At 36.7% G+C, this 12,303-nt stretch overlaps 1 pseudogene; it reads right to left on the reverse strand.

Moving 5' to 3' along the window:
- Positions 1 to 1,076: 1,076 nt before the first annotated feature.
- LOC125854552 (ATP-dependent DNA helicase Q-like SIM) lies at positions 1,077 to 9,197 on the reverse strand (annotated as a pseudogene).
- Positions 9,198 to 12,303: the final 3,106 nt, after the last annotated feature.

Here is a 12,303-nt window from a genome sequence, read left to right on the forward strand (position 1 = left end):
ACGTACTACTAAAGTTAACTCATTCCTTAAAATTTAAAGGAAAGGCAAACACAAATGTGTAAATGATGTATTATAAGGTTTATCATATGAAGGGAAAAGAAGTGTTTCTCCTACTTTTAAGTTATTGATTTCCAATCCTAAATAGACCTTAAGAGCTTCCTTCTCAAGGCAAGGTAAGGCTACATACACGTTACTCTCCCCATACTCCACTTGTGGGATTATATTATGGTATGTTGTTGTAATAGATGTTGAAAGCTTGATCTTTTCTTTGTACTTTTGTTATCACTTTTAGGATCTTTGCTTCAGACCCTCGTGCATTTCAAGTCGGAATGTACCCTTCACACATGGGTAATAGCTCCCAAACCCCATTTCCGTGTACTATTTTTCACTTAAATTTCTATATTCACAAGGTAACAAGAAGCTCATTCAAATTGAAGGAAGATTTTTAGGTTTTTTGTCATATCCCTTGGTAGACATGCTTTCTATAAGGGCCCTTGCTGAGAATTTTCAATGGGGGCATGCACATCAAACTAGCAGATAGCAAGAGATCAAAGGGAGAGAGAAAGAGAGAGCCTTGAACAGAACAAGTACATGTTCCATTATTCTGCTGACTAAAGCCTTGATGTTTGGCCACTCGCCAAGTCTCCCTTCATAACCACCATAGGAGATGTCTGCAAAATTTCTCTGCACCAGAAATGACCAGCAATGCTAAAATGAGATGACAAAGCACGAAGGAGCGCAAGCAAATGTGAGATGGCAGACGTACTCACACAATGAGTAGCAACAACTTGCAAGAAGATCATTGCCTCAGCGTTTAAATTCTGTCTTTCAGGTGGACCTTTGATGCCATATATCACACCTGTGCATTATGTACCAGGTAAATGCCATAAACTAAGAAAGTGAACTCATTGCAAGAAAAACCTGTGACAAACATGTATTTTCTTGAGCAAAAATTAACTATACTCAAAAGATAAAGGCAAACGTCAGTAAGCATGAATTGAAACAGATATTAGCAATGGGATGCATTTGGCACATCTTTACATGCATAGGAAGTCATTTTTTATTTCAAACGGCTACAAATGAATCTCTTTAATGTGGCATGTCCTGTGATAAAACGAGTACCTGAAACCTCAATTTAGAGACTAACTTAAGAGGAATCAAATATTAGAAACAACATTTACAGTGCTGTGGACATTCTTTGCCTCCACAGCCACCCTGAAAGGGAAAGTGGAAGAAAATTAACAGAAAAGCACAAGCACACTTCCTTGACATGAAGCAGCTTGTAAGGAACAAAGGGAAAGCACAATAGCCAGTGTGTCTTGACATACATGTGACATTTCTCCAAAAGAAAGTGCTCACCAAAGTACTCCACAAGTGTCTTGGCTCTACAGCAAGAAGTGTTCATTCCATATCTGTTGAACATAACCAACACATAAGATGGAAACCAAAGAACTAATTGAAGTCGTTCAGTTAATAATTATCTTACAACATAAAGCAATCAGATAACATCTTATATGTTTGTTTTGTCTGCTCCTCACTTATTTGACTTGGCAGAACCATGAATGTACTATGCGGCTATGCCTCAATGTCAAACTAGAAGGGTTCAGCATATGAACCCTCAATTGGACCAAGTTCGGATAAATAACCTATAAAGCATCTGAGATCAGGACATAGAGATTGATCCAACTTGATTCACACAAAAATGAGGACAATAAGTTCAATGATGAATTTCCTCTTCATGAACATGAGGGAATATGCACATAACACTCTAGAATATTGAATGCAAAGGATCAAAGACCTACAAACATGTATTAACTTGTTAAATAAGATACAAAATGTTTGTTAATATTTTTCCATCTAACACATTACCTAGCTTTACCTGCAGAGTGTTCTCGTGAAATTCCTTAGGCACCTGCCTCAGATGTGATTTTGGCAACTGAAAAGAGAAAGAGCAAACATTACGGCTCAATTGACAAGGAACAAGCAACTTCATTCCTAAACAGCATCATTTTTTGTAATGCCCAGGACGGAGGGTGGGCTGATGCGGGCGGGTCAAAGAGAGAGTTGGAAGGCTTCTATGTTGCCAAGCTGCTGACAGAAGGTTACATATTACACCATGGGAAAATCTCACGTCGAAAAGTTCAAAAAATGAGTGGAGTGATATATAAGAACATAGCAAGTTCACATGGTATGAGCGCTTTTGGGCTTTGATGATAGAGTTGTCCAAGAGACAAATCTGTGAGTTCTGTTAAGCCAAAGCACGCAATATGTGCCACAGGCTTATGTTATACCCACTATGACATCAGAGCCAAGTTCCCGAAGTATGATGATGGGGAAAATCTTAGCAAGGATGCTAAGTTGTAAGGAGGCACCTTCACGTGACACTCACGACGGAGGTCAAGTTAATGAGGACGAGTCAAATTTTTAGTTAGCAGGATTAGCAAGTTTTTAGATTGGCAAGCATCAGAATAAGGGGTACATATGACACTTACGGCAAATCTCACATCAAAAAGGGAGAAAAGAGTGAATGTTACATAAAACATAGCATAAGTTTGGATGGTACACATGTTTTTGGATTCGATGGTGGTGTAGCATAAGAGACCAATATGTAAGGTCTGTTGCACAAAAGTGGACAATATGTCCAAAGGCTTGGGCAGTGAAATTTTTAGACCTTGATTCTAATCTAGCAGACATCTACCACATAATATCACAGAGACAAGTTATACCTAAATTACATGAAAGCAAACTAATTGAACAGCATGCTTGTGATCACCTTTAGTCCACTTTCACAACTATGGTATTTTGCATCTTAAAGACATGCTCCTACATCATGCGACCATGCAAAATTATCTGAAGTCCTTCAAACAATTATAATTTGGTGGCGAAATAAACTCAACATCAATAAAATAAGAGGTAGAGCAATATAATAACTTTAACTTATGGGATATATATTACCTTAGCATTGTAAGCAGCAGGCCTTGATCCCAAATTTAGAAAGAAATTTTGATATACTTAATGTTTCTTTCCTAGATGGGGCATAGATTATTGTTGGTCCATCCTCCAACGGTTTGTGTCGAAGCTTTGCTCTTTTTTCTGGATCATTGGCCAGATCAGGAGTTTTGTGCAACCTTTCAGTGGTAGTTTTCCACTAAATTCACCACGAGAAACTGTAACAACTATTAACATCAGTACAATTTATTTGAATTCATAAAGCAAGTTATAGGGATAAATGACCAAGCTTATAATTTAAAATAATAAATTTACATTCTAGGTAGCCAATGAGAAATTGAGAAAACCCACAAAAGGTACCTTTGACGAGAAGATAAAAGTCTTTACATAAGCTGCAACATTGCCAGTTAGAGGATAAGGAAAACCCACAAAAAGTATCTACCATATTTGGTTTTAAGAAATGAAGAGACTATCTGTCACACAAAAAGGTCAAGTTTGAGAATGCAAGAAAGAGTAGGATGAGCGGTTAGAGGATAAGGAAAACCCACAAAAAGCATCTCCCTAATTTGGTTTTAAGAAATGAAGAGACTATCTGTCACACAAAAAGGTCAAGTTTGAGAATGCAAGAAAGAGTAGGATGAGATACTTTCATCTAATGTGTTCTTTTGATCATGAACTAAGAGAGCTGTGTCGCAGGATAAGATAATGCAAGGTTTTTTCCTCCATCAACTTCCAGGGATAAGCAATATCTATCTCAAGCTAAGGTTATATCCTCTTGAAATCTCATACTAAACAATCTTGCACTGATGTGAAGATAGATTTGCCCAGGGTTGTTGCAAGTGAGAAAACTGAATCTTAAACACTTTAGAATGTAGATGAAAGTACTGCTGCAGCTATGACAAAACAAAAGGAATTGTTTCAATCCACACTAAGGTAAAAAAATTTCAAATTCTCTATGTTTACGCAAAATAATTTTCAAGGTCTCTGTTGTGGCTTTCGGACTTTGGTAACAGGTCGAGTTATTGGTTGTGTAATCTTTAGTGTTTTGGAATATGGGTCAATAAAATTTTCTCTTAAATTGGAATTGTACTGTATAAACGATCTTTTCACCCAAAGAAGAGTTTTACCATCCAAATCATCAACATCTTGCACAACATCACACTCATCTTCCAGATACTCAACAGACAGTTGTCTATCCTTCAATGAATCTAAACCATGTCTCCCGGGAGAAGATACTTCAATGTCACTGTCAGAAACAGCATCCCCCTCAACATCGTCTACACTATTGTCATTGATCCCACTATGTTCATCCATGCAACCATTGGAAGCATTATCAGAGCTTTCAGAGTTCTCCAAATTTGTAGACATTAACTTATTTTTCGAGGAAGACTTCCCTTTTCTGGAATAAGTGCTTATCAATTCATGAAAATCCTTCTTGTAGGATGCTTTTTTTTTTTTTTTTTTTTTTTTTTTTTTGATGACAAGGGAAACCCGCAGCCGCTACCCTTTGGGTGCGCACAGGGTAAAACCCCAGTTCCCATGCAATAGCTCGCAAACCACATAGGAGAGGTTACCCGCACTAGGCAAGCCTGATGCGACGAGCTCAACCCAAAAGGCAAACCCCTTGCTTTCGCTGGCAAGCCTTCTTGTAGGATGCTAAAGATGATATTTTAGAGTGCTTCACCTGTAAGCAGCAGAAATGAACTGATTAACCATTATTTCTATCAGCATATGTACAGAGAATGAACACTGTACCTTTAGAAGGTTCAAACACTAATACTGTAGCAAAAATAAAACTAAAAACACTCGATGGAAACTTTATTAATATGCAGTATAGCCCTTTCATGGTATTATGCAGCAGACATAAAGTGACACAAAGATTAAGGATCTAGTTTAAATACCATAACTAGTCAAAGGAAGTTGTAATTTAGTTCTTGAATGTGAATACAGGATGTAAATGATGGGCAAACATAATGTCACAATTTAAGTATTGAATTCTCTGAAGAATTTAACTTCATGGGAGTTTAAACGGTGTATGGATTACTAACAACAAATAAATGTGTTCTCAAAAATCCCCCCCCCCTCCCCCCGACAACAAACAAAATAAGGAAAAGTAAGAGAAAGAAAGCAAAGAATGAAATGATGCAGCAAATGCAGGACATGCAAGGAATGCCAAACCAAAAAAATTACCGTAGCACGGTGTAAATTATCTTACTAAAAATTGGCGCTGGGAAAACAAATTGAGAACAATTTTTGTCGCCTTTGACATGTGCAATGACTGCAGAATGTCTCCTCGAACATGAGTACTGGCAGTAGCAGTCAGTGCCATGATCAGAATGTCAAACTTCAGAAACTTCATGGTGTATCCGTTCTAAAGTTCTCTTTCAAAACAGATAATCACCTATGATACATGGAAATTTTGTGTCAATATTTTCCTGCAGCTTTTGCTTGGCTAGAACAAAGTTGATAAGAGATATATCCAAGGAGTTTGCCTAGTCATATGCATGGTATTTTCTTATCAGTTAATTAGCATGATGTATTAAGAGTCATATCTACGCTCAACTGGTAAACTGGTCCCTGTAATTGAATAAGAGAGATTACTAGGAAGTAAATGGGAAATACTAGAGTCAGGTGTAATTTGTTAGCCTGGTCTAGCAAAAGACAACGTCTACAGTGCAAGCACTATCTTCACAACAGAATGATAACAAAACTCAAGGAACTTAAGGAAGTTGTTGTGTGTTACTAGATTAATGAGGAGAAAAAAGTCGATATTTGCTTGTCAGAAGCAACAGGAACACAGAGGCTCCTTGAGCTTCAACTGCAAGAAACCAATTCCAAATAATAGCATTAGACTGATTTATCAAACAAATAAAAGAATAAACCTGTAATCTGGTAAAAAATCATGGTCCCACTAAGAAACACAGTGAACTTCATCGACTGTGTGAGAATTATTGAAAAAATATTATTGAATTGTTGTTGTGTCTACATTATTACATTGAGACCCTACTTACTAATAGGATTGTATAAACCTATTCCTATTCTTATAGAATTATATAAACATATTCCTATTCTAATAGGATTGTATAAACCTATTCATATTCTAACACTCCCCCTCAAGCTAGTGCATACAATTCATGTACCTAGCTTGTTACAGATGTAATTAACACGCGGACCGATGAGAGGCTTGGTGAGATATCTCAAGTTGATCACTCGACTTCACAAAATTGACAATCAATCTCAATGTGCTTGGTCTTCTCATGAAATACTGAATTTGATGCATAATGCTGATAAAATACAGAGTGATAAAATTACAGTGTTGGAACTTCCCAAACCAAGCTTGCAAAGACTGTTTCAAACCATAAAGTGACTTACGTAATCAACATACAAGGCTACTAAACTCCCCCTGAGCAACAAAATTAGGTGGTTGCTCCATATATACTTCTTCACAGTGCAACGGTCGTTGCAAGTGCTCAAAATCTAGTATAAAGTATATGGATTATGTTGGAATCAATAGACGAGTCGATATTAAACAAGTCACCGAAAAACTGGCCGAAACATGCTCATATGTCAGAGTATTAGATTTGATGGCTAAAAGTGGTCACAGTCTAAGAAATAAAATTATATGGGTAGGGTCGGAATGATGTCATGACCCAACTAGAAAATAGAAATTATATAGGATAGTTCGAATTGATGGAACGACCCCATTGAAAAAGAGAAATAATATGGGTAGGGTCAGAATGATGGCACGACTCAGCTGAAAAAGTAAAATTAATATGGGTAGGGTCGGAATGATGGCACGACCCTACTGAAAAAGAAAAATTATACGGGTAGGGTTGGAATGATGGCACAACCCTATGCAAATCAGATTTAAGGAGTCACCGGAAAGACGAATGGAACTATGCAAATCAAATCTGAGGAGTCACTGAAAAGATACATGATGCTATGCTACTCAGATATGAGAAATAGTTCGGAAAAATCCACGGTACTACATAAATTAAATATGAAAAGTAGTCCGGAGAGATGCACGGTGCTACGCAAATCAGATATGCAAAAAAAGGTAGTCACCGGAAGGATGGCACGGTGCTACACAAATTATATATGAAAAAGGAGTCACTGGAATGATGGCACAGTGCTACACAAACTAGATATGAAAAAGTAGTCACCAGAATGATGGTACGGTGCTACACAAATTAAATATGAAAAAGCAGTCACCGGAATGATGGCACGGTGCTACACAAATTAGATATAAGAAAGTAGTCACTAGAATGATGCATGGTGACCCAACTATTGCTAACATAATCATTGGCCAGACGGGTAGCATATATGGGTGCCACCCGCCGGCAGCGGAAGCTCTTTGATTTTCTATCAAGATCGTAGAGGCTCTAATACCATGTGAGAATTATTGAAAAAATATTATTGAATTGTTGTTGTGTCTACATTATTACATTGAGACCCTACTTATAGACCCTAGAATACAATCCTTTACCAAGTAGGATACTATTTAGTATTCCTATTTCTATTTGTATTCCTATTCCTATTCTAATAGGATTGTATAAACCTATTCCTATTCTTATAGAATTATATAAACATATTCATATTCTAATAGGATTGTATAAACCTATTCATATTCTAACAGACTGCAAATAGAGCAATTCCACGACTTTCTGCAAGGCTTTGGAGGGGTTTTATGAGTCTGAAAGAAAAGGAAAAAAAGAAAAAAAGGAAACTCATCTGTCAAACAACAGCCAATACTATCCTTGAAGTACAATTCAAAAGATTAACATGCTCAATACCTTAGAATTGTCTCAGGGCATATACATAAATGATGCTATACATGCCTGCCATTGCTTTTTGTTCCACACTTCAAACAGTTTGACCAGATCCAAGGAAGCAAGCAGAAACACCATGTTATGCTAACTTCAAACACTGATCGTGCATCAAGCTAATCAACGGTGATATAACTATGACAAACCTTCCCAGTCAGCAATGCCGGAATCTGAAAACACAAAGATTTCCCTACAGAAACATAACTCTGAGAAATCGAAAATCACATTTTACAGGAAGGGAGAGAACGGTGAAGAAAGAAAAAGTGTGAGGGGATAATACCTGATCCTGTTGCTGCAAGAACAGGACAGTCTTGGTGAGATAGCCAAGCTTCCAGAGCTTCTTTCTGAAAATCCTTCAACAATGAGAATCCAAAGTGTTTCTGCAACAAATTCTTGACCTTCTTTTGCCAGTCTGGTCCAATATCTTCATCTTTGCAATGAGATGATGTGTAATACAGCTTTTTCAGTTGCAACGTGGAGATCAGAATCCTCTAGAGGAGGATGCACATTTCGACCTCCAGTATCTCTTTGCAAGATTTCTGATTGAGACATATTCAACTTATTCATTGTCTTGCTTCTTTTAGGTCTAGTTGCTGATTGAATGAATTCATTATGTTTGATTACCGTATTTTGCCTGCAGAACAAGACGAAGAAGAAGAGCCTCTTTTTCCCAGCATACCAGCACGACGGGTGAAACATGCAGTACTAGTTGATGCACTTGCAGTGTTTCTTCGAGAATCATCGAGCAGATAATCAATCGCACTATCAATTGATGGACCCACAACTTCTAGAGCATTAGCAATATCAGATAACGAAAATCCCATTCCAACCAATTCAACAACAACTTGGTCTGGGTCCATACTGTAATAATAATTGTTTCAGGAACGATGCAGCAAAGATCAAAGAGTCCACATACACACAAAAGTCAGAGTCTCCAGATTGAACTACAATCAAACATATTGAGAACTTCAGAACATTAACTATTTTGGGGGACTTACAAACACAAAACTAATTTTTAAGGTTGGAAACTGTACCTCTAACTTCAATCAAGAATTGAATAACAAGAACAATTTTATGGTCAGAAAGTGTTTCTGTTTTCCTGATCCAATGCGGCAATCACTTAAAAATAACACTGATAATCTAACAATGCTCTAGCTTCAATCAAGAATTGAATTTTCTTTTTCTTTTTTTAATCAAGAATTGAATTAACAAAGAAGTTCTCCCAATAGACCTTTTATTTACATAATTTCCCAAGAAGTTTACCTTTTCCAACAACATTTGTTCTGAATATCATCTATCTGATCATGTAAATACAACCAAACAAATTGAGAACTTCTGGACATAGGAAAAGGAACCGGCTTCAACTACATTGACTGTTTTTAAGGTTGGAAAGTATTTCAGTTTTCTAGATTCAATTCTGCGATCTTGAAAATAACACTGCTAAGCTAATAATTCTCTAACTTCAATCAAGAATCAAATTAACAAGAAAAAATTTAAGGTTGGAAAGTGAACTGATAATCTTATAATTCTCCAACTTCAATCAAGAATTGAATTAACAATAAAATTTCAAGGTTGGAAAGTTTAGTGATAATCTAACTAACTTTAATCAAGAATTGAATTAACAAGAAAAAATTTAAGGTTGGACAGTGTGGTGATAATCTTATAATTCTCTAATTTCAATCAAGAATTGAATTAACAAGAAAAAATTAAGGTCAGAAAGGGTTTCAGTTTTCTTGATTCAATGTTGCAATAACTTAGAGATAACACTGATAATCTAATAATTCTCTGACTTCAATCAAGAATTGAATTAACAAGAAGTTCTCACAATAGACCGTTATTAACATAATTTCCCAATTATCGCCAAGTGATTTTCCCCATTACACTAATTGTTTACTTTTTCCAACAACGGTTGTTCAAGATATCATCTATCTGATCATGTAAATACAATCAATCAAATTGAAAATTTGTGAACATAGGTAAAAGAAGTCGCGTACATTGCTGTTTTAAGGTCGGAATTCGGAAAGTGTTTCAATTTTCTTGATTCAATGGTGCAATCTTGAAAACAACACTGATAATCAAATCAAGAATTGAATAAGCAAAAGATTCTTACAATATCGTAGAAGAACAACAGTGAAAACCCTAGTGTTAAAGAAACGGAAAATTAGATCTCAGCCGCGCCATTTGAACCGCCTAAATTTAAGCCAAGGCTTGAAGGCAATATCGTCTCCCACCGCATATATATAAGTGAGGGCATTAACCACTTTATGCGTACGCCTTTTTGTTTCTAAAAAAATTATAATTATTTGTTTAATTTATGTTTGAATTCTTAATTATTATGATTTATAATAGGCAGAACGCATAAGCGGCCCCTTGAACTTGTAAGGATTTTTCGTATAGACACCTTAACAAGGACTCCTTCCTATTGAACACTTAAATCACTCAAAAAGTGTACCTATCAAACACACCTGGGTAACTTGGCACTTATCGTGTGAGGCACTCCTTTTGAGAGCGTGAAGTGAGAAAAAAAAAGCTGATGTGTCTGATTGACACACTTTAACATACGGTCAAAATCTTCCCCTTTTATTTATCCAACCCTAGATTCTTCCCCTTTATTAATTTCTCATCTCTTTCTTCTCCACATCTCACCATTGTTGCTGCTACAGTGGAGATAAAAAAAAGTTCTTCATTCGTCTTCTTCACAGCGAAGGAAATGTCCAATTTGTCGATTTCAACTTCTTCAGATGCAAATGTGTTCTGTTGATGTGGGGTCAATGCTGAATTGAAAATTTCATGGACACAACTTAATACAGGACGAAAGGTAAGCTTTTTATCATTATTCTAATCTGGTTAAACAAATCGTTGTCAATCGTTAATTATAGTTTAATTATTTTGATAATTTATATAGAGAAGAGGTGGATGCGATTATTTTTGATGGTACGATGATGAAATACCACCTCAAGCAAAAAAGATCATATGGGGTCTATTGAAAAGAATCAAATCCTATGAATAAGAGAGGAAGCAAGCAAGAAAAATCAGGATCATATGCGTTATTGCACTCGTGATTTTCGCTATATGGAAATATTTATGTTAGTAGTCTTAGAGTGATTGTATTAGTAGTCTTGTGTTTCTGTTGTACTGATTTTGGAAGAAGGAATGGAGATAAGTTGTTCATTAATCTATCATATTGCTCATCTCCGCGACGCGGAGGCATCTTTAAATTTCCATTCGCACACAATTGCTCATCTCAGCGACATGGGCACTCCACGGAGTGTTCTGCCTCAAACTTGCTTTGTTGAATCAATTTAGGAATCCCTCGCGGAGAGGGAACGGAGTGCTCTGCTTGGAATTTGATTTCATGAGCCAAATTATAATTCTTCTCCACGTCGCAAAGAGGATACGAAGATGCCTTAAGTGACATTCAAGCTTCTTCCTTGCTTTTTTCACCTCCACAGAACAATAACCATACTAAGTGAACAACCAATAACATTAAGCTCTAAACAAGCATGAATGATTGACAAAAAATTCTTGGCATTTCCTTGTAAGAAAATCCACATTTAAACCACTAGTTATAGTGTACATCAAAAACATCACAAAACATATTAAAGCAAACTCAGTATTGTTTCCTGCTTGCATTACAGATTCAAATAAAACAACCCCCAAGTGTACATCAAAAACACCTAAAACATATTAAAGTAGTCACACCCATTTGTTCTTGCTCTTGTTGCACTAGACGTTTGCAGATTCACCCCCTTTGGACTAACTCATGCATTGTAATTGTGGAGTGGTGACAGCATCTTTACCCTTCCATTTCAGTCCACGAGGCTTATAACCAATATCAATATTTGTTGGTGTTGCACACTTGAAAACAGCTGGAGTAACAACTTTTTCACCTATTGTACCAGGCTGTATACAAGAAACTAAACTAAGTGCCTATTATAAAAGTGGATTATAAATAATTGAAGTTGGTTATACTCTTACATTTAATGTTTGTCTACCACTTAGATCATCAGTGTAGATGCCAAATCCCACAGTCTTAGGCCTTTTGTTTCCTCGTGTTAATGTTGATGCTCCTTCTCTTCCCTTACCTCTTCCTGCTTGTTGCCCTCTTGTAACAGTTGAAGTATCATCACCTCATTTCCCCCTGTCTTTTCCCCTGCCTCTTCCCCTGCCTTTTCCAGCTTGTTGAACTCTTCTAACAATTGAAGTATCATCACAGATAAAAGTTGATTGTTGGCCTGAGCTAACATGTTGTGATGTTCTCCAGGTTGGTGGCTGGCTAGAACCTACAGGTTGGCCTAAGCTTGGTGGTTGGCTACAGCTTCTTGGTTACCTTGAGCTTGGTGGCTGGCTAGAACCTACACTTGAGCTTGGTGGTTGGCTATAACCTGTAGGTTGCCTTGAGCTTTGAGGCTGACTTGAGCTAGCAGGTTGGCTTGAGCTTCCAGGCTGACTCATTTCAGAAGATTTAATAGTGGAAATAAGAAGAAGAAAAATTGTATTGCATTTTATCTATTTAATTGAAGTAATT

This window comes from Solanum stenotomum, chromosome 1 (genome assembly GCF_019186545.1).
Source record: "Solanum stenotomum isolate F172 chromosome 1, ASM1918654v1, whole genome shotgun sequence".
Classification (NCBI taxonomy): domain Eukaryota; kingdom Viridiplantae; phylum Streptophyta; class Magnoliopsida; order Solanales; family Solanaceae; genus Solanum; species Solanum stenotomum.